The 13,036-nt window shown below is 38.9% G+C and overlaps 1 pseudogene; it reads right to left on the bottom strand.

The window, feature by feature from the left end:
• Positions 1-9,798: 9,798 nt before the first annotated feature.
• LOC104995404 lies at positions 9,799-10,972 on the bottom strand (annotated as a pseudogene).
• Positions 10,973-13,036: the final 2,064 nt, after the last annotated feature.

Genomic DNA, 13,036 nt, shown 5'->3' with positions numbered 1-13,036 from the left:
CAGAAGAGAACTCTAGTCCTTCCCATTCTATTTTTTTCCTCTATTTCTTTGCATTGACTGCTGAGGAAGGCTTTCTGATCTCTCCTTGTAATTCTTTGGAACTCTGCATTCAAATGAGTATATCTTTCCTTTTCTCCTTTGCCTTTTGCTTCTCTTCCTTTCTCACCTGTTTCTAAGAACGCCTCAGACAACCATTTTGCCTTTTTGCATTTCTTTTCTTTGGGGATGGTCTTGATCACTGCCTCCTGTACAATGTCTCCAACGATGTCTGTAGTTCTTCAGGAAGAACTATCTGATCTAATCCCTTGAATCTATTTGTCATTTCCACTGCATAATCATAAGGGATTTGATTTAGGTCATAACTGAATGGCCTAGTGACCAGTGCATTCTCTTGGCAAATCTCTGTTAGGCTTTGCCCTGCTTCATTTTGTACTCCAAGGACAAACTTGCCTGTTACTCCACATATCTCTTGACTTCCTACTTTTGCATTCCAGTCCCCTATGATGAAAAGGGCACCTTTTTTGCTGTTGGTTTTAGAATGTCTTGTAGGTCATCAGAGACCATTCACCTTCACCTTCTCTGGCATTAGTGGTTGGGGTGTAGACTTGGATTACTGTGATATTGAATGACTTGACTTGGAAATGAACAGAGAAAACAGTATGATGCTGACATGCAGATATATAGACCACTGGAACAGAATAGAGAGCCCAGAAAGCCTGCGAGTGCACACACACACATATAGTCAACTGATCTTGGACAAGATTGCCAGGAATACACAATGGGGAAAGATGGTGTTGAAAACCACTGGATAGATAGATGAAAAACAATGAAATTTGACTTTTATTTTATATCACAAACACAAAACAGCTCAAAGTAAAGACAAACATAATGCCTATAACTAAAATTACTAGAAGGAAACACAGGGGGAAAACATTATGACATGGGTTTTGGCAATGATTTCTTGGATATTACACCCAAGCACAAGCAACAAAAGTATACAAGTAGGACTACATAACACTGAAAAGCTTCTTCATAGCAAAGAAAATTATCAACGGACTGAAAAGACCATATATAGAATGAGAAAATATTTTCAAACCACATATTTGATCACAAGTTAATATCTAAAATATGTAAGGATTTCCTACACCCTCATGTAAAAAACAAATACCCCAATTAAAAATAAGCAAAGGACCTAAACAGAAAATTCTCCAAAGAAGATATAAAAATAGGCTGATAGGTATATGAAAGGCACTTAATATCAATCACTGTCATGGAAATACAAAGGAAAAACCATAGAGAGACATCACCTCATACCTGGTATGAAAGCCATTTCAAAAAAACACAAGTACTGGCATGGGTACTTGTGGGCATGGGTACATGAGATACATGAGGACAAGATGGTTAGATAGCATCACCAATTCAACAGACATGAACTTGGGCAAACTCTGGGAGACAGAGAGGGACAGGGAGGCCCAGTGTGCTGCAGTCCACGGCCTCACAAAGAGTCGGACATGACTTAGCAACTGAACAACAACTGGCAAGGGTATTGAGAAGCTGAAAATGTATGCCAGCAGAGCCATTATGGATAATAGTATGCAGGGTCCTCAAAAATTGAAAAATACAATTGCCATATGATCCAGCAACCCAACTTCTGGGTATTTATCCAAAAGAATGAAAATCAGGATCTCAAAGAGATATTTTTACTCTCATGTTCACTGTGACATTATTCACATGAGCCAAGACATGGGATAAGCCAGATATTCATCAACAGATATATAGATAAAGAAAATGTGCTATGTGCACACACACACACACACACACACACACACACACACAGTGGAATATTATTCAGTCTTTAAAAAGAAGGAAATCTTACTATATGCAACAACATGGATGAATCTTTAAGGACATTATTCCAAGTGAAATGTGTCACTCACAGAAAGACAAATTCTGTATGATCCCCTTAAATGAGGTAGTATCTAAAGTAGTTAAACCTGGGGTTTCACGCCCAGTCCAGTGGTTAGGACTCCATGCTCTCATTGCAGAGGGTCTGGGTTCAATTCCTGGTGGAGAACTAAGATCCCACCAGCTGCATGAGCTGCATGCTGTGGTCAAAAGATTTTGAAAAATTAAGCATTTTTTATTTTTAAAAAGGGGGGGGGGTGGTGGTGTTAAACTCTTTGAAGCAGAAAGTAGAATGGTGGTTACCAAGAACTGAAGGTAGCTGGAAAATTGGAATTTCTGTTGACAAGTTTATTCAATATGCAAAATGAAAAATTCTAGAAAACTAATGTACAATATTGTGCTTACAGCTAATAATATTTTAAAAGTCAGCTAACAATATTTTAAAAGTCATTAAGAATATAGATTTCCTGAGAGAAAAGTAAGGGCAGTTGAGACTCTGGCACAACAGATGTAAACTGGGATTGTCCCACTTAGAGGAAAATAAAGAAGCTTCATACTCCTTGCCCTTTTGGGGATGACGTTTGTAATTTTCCTACTTGGTATACTAGTGTGTCTGAGTTTTCTAAAGGTGTGGTTTCCAAGGTTTGAATTCACTTAGCTAATGATATTACATGAACCAAGAATACCTGCTTGGTATCTGTGCTGTGTGACTGTCTATTTCATTTGCCATTGAAAGAAATTTAAATCTGCCTGATTCATCAGGCTATTTTGGTCATTTAGTTATGAAGACAGAGGTGAGCAAGCCCAGAGACAAAAGACCTAGCACATGCTATGTGGTCAATAAATATTTCAATAAAGGAGTCATTGTTGGAGGTGTTCTTGAAAGTCGCCAAGTTCCTCAGGCCTGTTTCCCGTGTAATAATAGTGATCTCAGAGGATCTTCCATAGCTGTGTGTTTAAGATTCATATTAACATATATATATTTAATAGAAATCTAAATAAAGAATTAAAAAGAAAAAAAGTATAGATTTCATGTGGCTTTCCATTATAATCAAAATAAGCATATTCTTCTGAAAAAAGAACAGAAATGTCTACAATATGTAGTTGGATTAATGAATTTCACTATATTAATGAAATATTACTTTGCAAAAAAAATTTAACTACTGCTGCCCACAACATAAATCAACAAAAGGACTAGACAGAAAAGATGGTATCTTGCATGACTCTATTTATATGGACAAAATAATGGAAATGTTTAATATCTTGAGTATATGTATTTATCTGCATAAAACAATTTCACAACTCATCAAAATGTATGCTAAAATTAACTGCATTTATTATACGTGAATTTTTTGTGAATAAATTATTTTTAAAAGACTTGAGTCCTATTATCAAAGACAAAACCCACAAAACAAAAAGAAATAACTGCAAACTCTCCAAAAATGAAAAGGAGGGCAAATCAGAATAAAAAGAATAGCTACTTTTAACTGTGCTTAAAATACCTTACTTTTTTCTAATTTTATTTAAAAATATATGACCATGTCAACACATTACTATGTCCCTTTCTAGTAACTAAAGGTGTGCCAGGAAGGTGAGGGGCCCCAAAGCTTCCACCTCTTTGGTCAAAATGTATCTGTTTGGAGGCTAAAGGAAGAATGGGAAATATTGGGGACCAAAAAAATGGAGTTAAATGAGAATAAATATTAAAGTTAAAAGAGATGATTGAGGAGAAATGTGAAGTAAGCTGAGATTAGGTGTCATGAACATGTACAGGAGCCATTCAACCCAGTTGTCTGAGTTTCCCTAACTGTGTTCCTAGCTCAACTGAAATATTTCATCCTCATGAAATGAAGAAGTTCCAAGAAAGTGTTATAAGTGTATAAGGAACAGGTACTCATAAGCATATGGCTTCCCAAAGAATACAGTCTAGATAGGGAGATGAATGATGTCAGCAAAGACAGGATCATGTATAAACAGGAATAGGTTCCAGGGAGAGCTGACATTCAGCTGGTTCCTTTCAGCATGTATGTTTTGGTTCGCAAAATGCTGAGTCTGGTACATTTTTGACTAATACTTGCGGTTCTAAGTGTTCCAAGAGTCTCACCGCCACCACCATCTCAGGTATCCTAGTTCTATGCCTTCTGTGACTTCAACTGTTGACTACTCAACTAAACTTTTTTTTTTTACTATATTTTATTTATTTTTGGCTGTGCTGGTTCTTCATTGCTGCATGGGTTTTCTGTAGTTGTGGCAAGTGGGGGCTACTCTGCATTGCTGTGCACTAGCTTCTCTTGTTCCAGAGCACAAACTCTAGGGTATGGGCTTCAGTAGATGCACCTCCCAGGCTCTGGAACACAGGCTTGACAGCAGTGGCACACAGACTTAGCTGTTCTAGGGCATGTGGGATCTTCACAGATCACTGATCCAACCCATGTCTCCTGTATTGGTAGGCAGATTCTTTACCACTGAGCCACCAGGAAAGCCCTCAGCTAAACTTTTAACAAGTAAAACCTAGGGGGTGGTTTCAAGGACTCTGAAATAGCTGACTGTAGTTTTATCACTACTTGGTCTGCTAAGTCCCTTAAAACAACTTCTCCTATAAAGAGGATGTGATATAGGGACTTTCCTGGTAGTCCAGTGAATGGTTAAGAATCTGCCTTCCAAAGCAGGGCACTTGGGTTCAATCCCTGATGAGGGAACAATGAACCCATCCACCGCAGGACAACTAAGTCTCTGCAACACAACGAAAAGCCCTCACACCACAGGAAAGATTCTGCATGCCCCAATAAAAATCCTGCATGTAACAACTAAGAAATGACACAGCCAAACAAATATTTAAAAAAAAAAGAAGATGCAATACATATATAAAATGGAATGTTACACAGCCATAAAAAGGACCAAAACTATGCCATTTGCGGAGATGTGGATGGATCTATAGAATGTCATACAGGGTGAGGTAAGGCGGAAAAAGAAAAATTAATACTGTACATTAACATACATGTGGAATCTAAAAAATGGTTTAGTATAGATGATCTTCTTTACAAAGCAGAAATAGACACACTGACATAGAGAATAAATATATACATACTAATTAATGCAGGGGGGAGGGATGAATTAGAAGATTTAGATTGACATATATACACTATTGATACTATGTATAAAATGGATAACTATCCATTTTAGTGGATAATGAGAACCTACTATAGCACAAAGAACGCTATTCACTCTGCATGAGCGTGCCAACTTGCTTTAGTTGTGCCCGACTCTGTGGACTGTAGCCCACCAGGTTCCTCTGCCCATGGGATTCTCAAGGCAAGAATACTGGAATGAGTGGCCATCCCCTTCTCTAGGGGATCTTCCTGACCCAGGGATTGAACCAGGATCTCTTGAATTGGTAGGTGTGTTCTTTACCATTAGCATCACATGGGAAGCCCACTCAAAACTCTGTGGGGACCTAAATGGGAAGGAAATTCAAAATGGGGGGAGGGGGGGATATGTGTAAACATACAGCTGATTCACTTTGCTGTACATTTTCTAGATACAGCAGAAACTAACACAACATTGTAAAGTAACTATAATCCAATGAAGGAGAAAAAAAAAAAAAAGACACCCTCTCCTGGCACGCTAAGGAGTTCTCTTGATGCCCGAGAGCCTGGCTAATATTTCTCCCAGGCAACTCCATGCAGCTTTACTGGCACATCCCAATCTAGGTATTGCCAGAGGATTGCCCTTTTACCTTCCTAGGAGCTCTCTGAGGGTCCTTTGTTTTGGCCCATGTCTCTTACGTCCCTCCAGCCAGAGCCATCCTTGAGACAAGTAGGGCAGAAAGCAATACAAGCAGCAGCGCTGGCCACCCAGTGTACTGAGGCCAGCATCCCCGCTGACGTACTCCATGCCCACAGCTGGGGGCTCACACACTGCAGCTTCTGCTCCCTGGGAGTCCTCCTGCCAGTCAGCTCTAGGCAGGAGACAGGACTCCTACCAGTAATTTCAGTATCTACATACTGAGAGTCTTTTCACTGTGTCCCATATTATCTCTTATACACTTTTCCACATTTTATGAAATTTTTTGTCTGTTTTAATTTGGATGTTTACTAAATTGCTGTTTACTAATTTTCTCAACAGCTGTACCTAATCTACTCTTAAATTTAGAAAAAGTATTTGAATACTTTAGTCCAAGAAAATCCACTGTGAATGTATTAAATCTCTCCATATTAGGGATGGAGATAGAGAAACAGATCTCCTCAGACTGACAATCCTCCATGCTCTCTCTCCCCTGGTATAGTTTTAGATTTGCACCCTGCACCTCATCCGCCCTTCCTCAGGCCTTCTTCTAACATCTCCTATAGTGAAGGCATGCTGCTAATGAATCCTTTAAGGTTTTGCATATGTGAAAAAGTGTTTCTTCTTACTTTTTTATAAAAGATGGTTTCACCAGGTGGAGAATCAGAGAGTCACAATATCTTTTCTTTTAATACTTTCAGTACTTCAAAATTTCATTGCTTCCTAAGAGTAGTGTTCTGTCGTTCTTCTCTGTTCATCTGTTTCTCTGGCTGCTTTGAAATTTTCTTCATCACCACATTTAAGAAATCTGATTACAATGTGCCAAGTGTAGTTTTCTTCATGTTTCTCATGCTTAAATTTAACTAAGTGTTGTATATCTGTAGGTTTCATGGTTTTCATCAAATACAGAAATATTTTGGCCATTATTCCCTAAGAGAGTTCATTAATCACATATTATCCCTCCCACGGGTTGTCTCACAGCTCACTGATCTTCTCATCATTTTTCGATTTTTTTTTCTGTTTTTCATTTTGGATAGTTTCTGGCATTGTTTCTATTTCCAACTCACTAATATTGTCTTGCATCTAATTCAGGCTTCCTGGATGGCTCAGTGGGTAAACAATCCATCTTCAGTGCAGAAGACACAGTAGATGCAGGAAGATCCCCTGGAGAAGGAAATGGCAACCCACTCCAGTATTCTTGCCTGGGAAATCCCATGGACAGAGGAACCCGGCAGGCTACAGTCCAAAGGGTCACAAGAATTGCAAAGAGCTGGATACAACTGAGCGACTAAGCACACACACAGTGCCTAATCCACAGTAATTCTATCCAACAGAATACTTTTTTCTATTCAAGTTTGTTTTTCTAAATATACCTATGCTTCCAGCTTCCATGTGTGAGTGGTCCTCTCACCTCTTAAATATTTGGAACACAAAATTTTAATAACTTTTAAAATTTGGTTTACAAACTGTATCATGTTTGTGCTTTCTGGGTTTGTTTACATTGATTTCTTCTTCAATTGTTTATATTGATGCTATTGTTTTCTTTTTTTATTTAGTTATTTTAATTGGAGGCTAATTACTTTACAATATTGTGGTGGATTTTTCCATACATTGACATGAATCAGCCATGGGTGTACCTGTGTCCCGCATCCCAAATCCCCCTCCTACCTCCCTCTCCATCCCATCCCTCTGGGTTGTCCCAGTGCACCAGCTTTGAGTGCCCTGTTTCGTGCATCGAACTTGGACTGATCATCTATTTCACATATGGTAATATACATGTTTCAGTGCTATTCTCTCAAATCATCCCACCCTCCCAGAGTCCAGAAGTCTGTTCTTTATCTCTCTCTCTTTTGCTATCTTGCATATAGGGTCATCACTACCATCTTTCTAAATTCCATATATATGCATTAATATACTGGTGGTTTTCTTTCTGACTGACTTACTTTACACTGTATAATAGGTTCCAGTTTCACCCACCTCATTAGAACTGATTCAAATGCATTCTTTTTAATAGCTCAGTAATATTCCATTGTGTATATGTACCACAGCTTTCTTATCCATTCACCTGCCAGTGGACATCTAGGTTGCTTCCATGTCCTAGCTATTGTAAACAGTGCTGCAATGAATACTAGGGTACACATGTCTCTTGCAATTCTGGTTTCCTCGGTGTGTATGCCCAGCAGTGGGATTGCTGGGTCATATAGCAGTTCTATTTCCAGTTTTTTAAGGAATCTCCACACTGTTCTCCATAGTGGCTGTACTAGTTTGCATTCCCACCAACAGTGTAAGAGGGTTCCCTTTTCTCCCCCCCTCTCCAGCATTTATTGTTGGTAGACTTTTTGATAGCAGCCATTCTGAGGGGCGTGAGATGGTACCTCATAGTGGTTTTGATTTGCATTTCTTGATAATGAGTGATGTTGAACATCTTTTCATGTGTTTGTTAGCCATCTATATGTCTTCTTTGGAGAAATATCTGTTCTTTGGCCCATTTTTTGATTGGGTCATTTATTTTTCTGGTATTGAACTGCATGAGCTGCTTGTATATTTTTTAGATTAATTCTTTGTCAGTTACTTCGTTTGCTATTATTTTCTCCCATTCTGAAGGCTGTCTTTTCACCTTGCTTATAGTTTCCTTCATTGTGCAAAAGCTTTTAAGTTTAATTAGGTCCCATTTGTTTATTTTTGCTTTTATTTTCATTACTCTGGGAGGTGGGGCATAGAAGATCTTGCTGTGATTTATGTCAGAGAGTGTTTTGCCTGTTTTCCTCCAGGAGTTTTATAGTTTCTGGTCTTATATTTAGGCCTTTAATCCATTTTGAGTTTATTTTTGTGTATGGTGTTAGAAAGTGTTCTAGTTTCATTCTTTTACAAGTGGTTGACCAGTTTTCCCAGCACCACTTGTTAAAGAGATTGTCTTTGCTCCATTGTATATTTTTCCCTCCTTTGTCAAAGATAAGGCGTCCAGATGTGTGTGGATTTATCTCTGGGCTTTCTATTTTATTCCATTGGTCTATATTTCTGTCTTTGTGCCAGTACCATACTGTCTTGATGACTGTAGATTTGTAGTATAGGTCTGCAGTCAGGCAGGTTGATTCCTCCATTTCCATTCTTCTTTCTCAAGATTGCTTTGGCTATTTGAGGTTTTTTGTATTTCCATACAAACTGTGAAATTATTTGTTCTAGTTGTGTGAAAAATACTGTTGGTAGCTTGATAGGGATTGCATTGAATCTGTAGATTGCTTTGGGTAGTATATTCATTTTCACTATATTGATTCTTCCAATCCATGAACATGGTATATTTCTCCATCTATTTGTGTCATCTTTGATTTCTTTCATCAGTGTTTTCTAGTTTTCTATATATAGGTCTTTTATTTCTTTACATAGATTTATCCCTAGGTATTTTATTATTTTTTTGCAATGGTGAATGGGATTGTGTCCTTAATTTCTCTGTTTTCTCATTGTTAGTGTATAGGAATGAAAGGGATTTCTGTGTATTAAATTTATATCCTGCAACTTTACTATATTCATTGATTAGCTCTAGTAATTTTCTGGTGGTGTATTTAGTTTTCTATGTATAGGACTATGTCATCTGCAAACAGTGAGTTTTACTTCTTCTTTTCCAGTCTGGATTTCTTTTATTTCTTTTTCTTCTCTGACTGCTGTGGCTAAAATTTCCAAAACTATGTTGATAGTAGTGGTGAGAGTGGAGACTCTTGTCTTGTTCCTGACTTTAGGTGAAATGCTTTCAATTTTTCACCACTGAGGATACTGTTTGCTGTGGGTTTATCATATATGGCTTTTATTAGGTCAAGGTATGTTCATTCTATGCCTGCTTTTTGGAGAGGTTGTTTTTTTTTTATGCAACAAATTTTATTTAGCATAGTCAGTCCCAACATTCAGCACAAAAAGAGTTTACAGAGGATACAAAGTGCATTAATAAAAGCCAGTCTTTACCAAAAGAAAATAGAAAATATATTATTGATTCAAAATATTTTGACACTTGAATGATAAACTGCAAAAACTTATTTTGGGCATCTACTTATATAAGAGAAAGGAAGAGAAGAAAAGAATACTTTAGAAGAGTTCAATCTCCATATGGTATCAGAGAAGTCAGTAGAAGTCACTGAGACCAGCAGTCTTTCTTGCTTTCTGCATTAGTGCCCTCAGCTGGAACTGATTATGGGACAGAAGATGTACATGCTTTAGGAAGACATCTAGATCTATTACTCCCTGCCTCAAGGCTTCTCCCAGGTAAAAAACAGTGTCTTCAAAAGCATTTTCCTCTGCTTACAGATTTAGGATCTGTTTGTATAGTGGGGCTGTGGGAATGATAACTTCATCAATATCATTGTTTTCAGATTGATTTTCCATTTTCTCCAGAGCAGAACTGAGTTCTTCATCCTTCTTTCTCAAAAGTTCTATGTTTTTATCAACCTCAGCTACTTCTTGATCTTAACGGTTAACCATCTCTTCGAGTTCCTGGTGACTTTTTTCAGGTCTTCCTCTGTTCGTTTCAAGGCATTGAGTTCTGCCTGGGCACAATCCATTTCCTCCTTCATCCGACATCTCAGTTTGTCACTGACCACTGAGATGAGAGAGGCTCGGATAGTGTCCTCGCTGACTGTGCCACCCCTACTGGGACCAACAGCGGTCACAGGAGGCTGGGAAGGGTACTGGGAACTTGTTGTGGCAGGATACTGACCACCAGGTGGGTAAGGACAGCCTGTGTAACCACTGGGATTGGGAGGGTACCCAGATGGGTATGCAGAAATCCTACTTGGCATGCCTGGCATGTAGGAATTATTTGGTTGCCCTGTTGCCTGATATGGTGGATAGGATGCTGAAACAATAGGATGAGAGAAGACTGGAGGTTCATCTCCAAACACCACAATCATGACTTGAATAAGCCCCAACAAGTCTGACTGGGGTGCTCCCATTCATGTAGATTAGGAAGATATATCTTCCCATTAGCATCCACGTGCTTTCCTATTTTAATAGTCATTGAGCTAGTAGGCTTAACGAAACAGATAGGGGGATTATATGGATATGTGTCCAACAGCCACAGGCAGATTGAAATATTGTATGTATGACCTCTATAACCCACAGAAATTGTTCCAGTAAGGCTCATTAGTTCCCTGGAACTGCCATCATTAAAAACATATGAATCCAATACAGGTTTGAAATCTTTGTATAGAGTAATAACGTTAACAGTTTCACGTACAGTTAGGTCTCTGTATTTGTACTTGGACACCATTTTCTTGAGCTGGCTCTCTGACTTCACCATGGTGGCCGCCTCACGACTCCGGTCCCTGCAGGCAGAGGGTCAGCCGCTCTGGGGCTGCCCCAGGCCACCCCACACAACTGCACATGGATGAGCCAGCCCCTCAGCCCCCTGGAGAGTTTTTATCATAAATGGATGTTGAATTTTGCCAAAGGCTTTCTCTGCATCTATTGAGAAAATCATATGGTTTTTCTCTTTCAATTTATTAATGTGGTATATCACATTGATTGATTTGTAAATATTGAAGTATATTGATTCTATTCTTTAATTCTGTTTTTCAATTGTTCTTTGGCCCATTTTTTGATTGGGTCATTTATTTTTCTGGTATTGAACTGCATGAGCTGCTTGTATATTAATTCTTTGTCAGTTACTTCTCCAAAGAAGACATATAGATGGCTAACAAACACATGAAAAGATGCTCAACATCACTCATTATCAGAGAAATGCAAATCAAAACCACTATGAGGTACCATCTCACGCCCCTCAGAATGGCTGCTATCAAAAAGTCTACCAACAATAAATGCTGGAGAGGGTGTGGAGAAAAGGGAACCCTCTTACACTGTTGGTGGGAATGCAAACTAGTACAGCCACTATGGAGAACAGTGTGGAGATTCCTTAAAAAAACTGGAAATAGAACTGCTATATGACCCAGCAATCCCATTGCTGGGCATACACACCGAGGAAACCAGAATTGCAAGAGACATGTGTACCCTAGTATTCATTGCAGCACTGTTTATAATAGCCAGGACATGGAAGCAACCTAGATGTCCACTGGCAGGCGAATGGATAAGAAAGCTGTGGTACATATACACAATGGAATATTACTGAGCTATTAAAAAGAATGCATTTGAATCAGTTCTAATGAGGTGGGTGAAACTGGAACCTATTATACAGAGTAAAGTAAGTCAGTCAGAAAGACTGTTCTGTTCTTCAAGTCTTCAATTGTTTATATTGATATCTTTGTTTTTATTGATTCATTTATATTGACTACTTCTGATCATAGTTCATACTTTTCTGCTTTGCTTGCTTGCTAATTCTTCAATGAGAAATATTCTAAAACTTAAAATTTTAGGTGTTAGGTACCTCTGTAGTTCTACAGATACTCTTGAACTTTGTTTCTTTTATTTTGAAATAGATTGATCCATTTGAAGCTTCCTTTAAGCACTGTTCAGTTCAGTTCAGTTCAGTCACTCAGTCGTGCCTGACTCTTTTCGACCCCATGAATCGCAGCACGCCAGGCCTCCCTGTCCATCACCAACTCCCAGAGTTCACCCAGACTCACGTCCATGGAGTCAATGATGCCATCCAGCCATCTCATCCTCTGTCGTCCTCTTCTCCTCCTGCCCCCAATCCCTCCCAGCATCAGAGTCTTTTCCAATGAGTCAACTCTTTGCATGAGGTGGCCAAAGTACTGGAGTTTCAGCTTTAGCATCATTCCTTCCAAAGAAATCTCAGGCCTGATATCCTTGCAGTCCAAGGGACTCTCAAGAGTCTTCTCCAACACTACAGTTCAAAAGCATCAATTCTTTGGTGCTCAGCCTTCTTCACAGTCCAACTCTCACATCCATACGTGACCACAAGAAAAACCATAGCCTTGACTAGACGAACCTTTGGTGGCAGAGTAATGTCCCTGCTTTTCAATATGCTATCTAGGTTGGTCATAACTTTCCTTCCAAGGAGTCAGCGTCTTTTAATTTCATGGCTGCAGTCACCATCTACAGTGATTTTGGAGCCCAGAAAAATAAAGGCTGACACTGTTTCCACTGTTTCCCCATCTATTTCCCATGAAGGGATGGGACCGGATGCCATGATCTTCGTTTTCTGAATGCTGAGCTTTTAAGCCAACTTTTTCATTCTCCACTTTCACTTTCATCAAGAGGCTTTTTAGTTCCTATTCACTTTCTGCCATAATAGTAGTGTCATCTGCATATCTGAGGTTATTGATATTTCTCCTGGCAATCTTGATTCCAGCTTTTGCTTCTTCCAGCCCAGCGTTTCTCATGATGTTCTCTGCATATAAGTTAAATAGGCAGGGTGACAATATACAGCCTTGATGTACTCCTTTCG

Source organism: Bison bison, unplaced genomic scaffold, assembly GCF_000754665.1.
Source record: "Bison bison bison isolate TAMUID 2011002044 unplaced genomic scaffold, Bison_UMD1.0 scf7180017864280, whole genome shotgun sequence".
Lineage (NCBI taxonomy): Eukaryota > Metazoa > Chordata > Mammalia > Artiodactyla > Bovidae > Bison > Bison bison.
Note: the sequence above shows the minus strand (reverse complement) of the source record. Positions and strands in the feature narration are given on the sequence as shown.